We start from the raw sequence: 1,543 nt of genomic DNA on the forward strand, positions 1-1,543 counted from the left end.
GCAGTTAAAACTACCCGAGTTGTCTTCCCACAGTCATATTTTAATGTGAATTTTTGCTGCAGTAGCCACTGATGTAGCTGTGCAAAACAGGATGCTCTGTTTTGCTCCGACTGGGTTGGTAGCATCACCTGTGATAAAGGTGGCCTGACACGTCTCCGTTACGGTAGCTTGCTTTAAATTGTTTGTTCTTTTAGTTTGCCAAGTGTTGCCTGCAGGGACTGGAATTTTCTAGGAAGGATGTCTGAACCTAGATAGAGTCAGGCTGATTTCTAGGGGGGAAATTACACTATGGAGTTTCAACTAAATTAGATCAAGAGAAAATGCATTGTTTAGTCCACGCTTGGGAAAAAAAAAGACATGAGAAAATTCTTGCTATTGTTTTGATGAGAGTGTCTCAAACACCAGTCAGAGGATATGCTCGATACTTAGCAAGCTGCAGTGCAAACTATATTTTTCCCTGCTCACACCACCACCATCCTCTGGTGGGGAAGGCTGGTCTCCCTCCTTACCCCCAACCTCCCCCACCTCCTACCCCCTGCCTCTGATTCCCACCCTCTCCCACTGCCTCACCCACTGCTTTAGTCCCACTCTCTGACCCTGCCACCCCAGTTGTCTTAGTTGGAAAGAAAGTCTCAGCACGATCAGTTTGCACCCTCGTTAAATTCTTCCAATGCCTTTTGGATATAAATAGGGGCTGGCGGTGGAGGAACTTCAGGTTGTGTCCTGGGGGAGGTGTATTCTCACTTGTAGATCTTACAGGTCTTTTAATGGAATCTAACGCCACAAAGGTGACCCGGTTCTGCTACACTCGAGCAACATTTTATTGAATAGCCTCACTAATATGAACCAGGTATATTTTAGTCTCCTGAGGTGCCTGGTCTGAGAAGAATCAGTTACCCTCAAAGTGAATCCCACTTGCTTCACCTTGCAAAGCCCAGGGAGCCCTCATTCCCTGCAAGTGTCATAAGCTGCTTTATGAAGCTGGGCCTTTGACAACACACCGCACAGTGAAATGAAAACTGGTCTTGTTATTAATTTAATATTTCTCTATTACATGTCCTTACATAACTGATCTTTCACCCAGTAGCCACCGACGCAAAGCTGCTTGCAAACCCTATTGCTGAGAGGAGGGCAGAGAGAGTTGAAAAGCTCAAAGAGGCAACTTTGCACTTCTCCAGAGTACTGATGCAATCTCCCGCGAATTAATTTATGCTCCAAACTTGTATCCCCTTGAGTGCTGGCAAAACAAGGTTTTGGCAAAGGTTTTTCAAGGGAACAGCAAAAGACCCCTTGCAGGCACTGAACTGAAAACGCAGTTAGCAGTTGGTTCCTGGTTCGAAAGTGTGGATGAGGAGGAAAATCTTATCCGAGGCACAGCGGAGCTAGGCTGCCAAAGGCGGGCAGGACCAAGGGGAGAGCGGCAGGGCCGCATCCTGGCTGTGCGGGCAGGGCTAGCGAGGCACGGAGAGGGCAGAGCTGGGGCAGATGCGGGTGGGCAGAGGGAGCCAGGCCCGAGGGCTCAGAGCCGAAGGGTCAACGCACA

Source organism: Pygoscelis adeliae, unplaced genomic scaffold, assembly GCF_000699105.1.
Source record: "Pygoscelis adeliae isolate BGI_AS28 unplaced genomic scaffold, ASM69910v1 Scaffold311, whole genome shotgun sequence".
NCBI classification, from domain to species: domain Eukaryota; kingdom Metazoa; phylum Chordata; class Aves; order Sphenisciformes; family Spheniscidae; genus Pygoscelis; species Pygoscelis adeliae.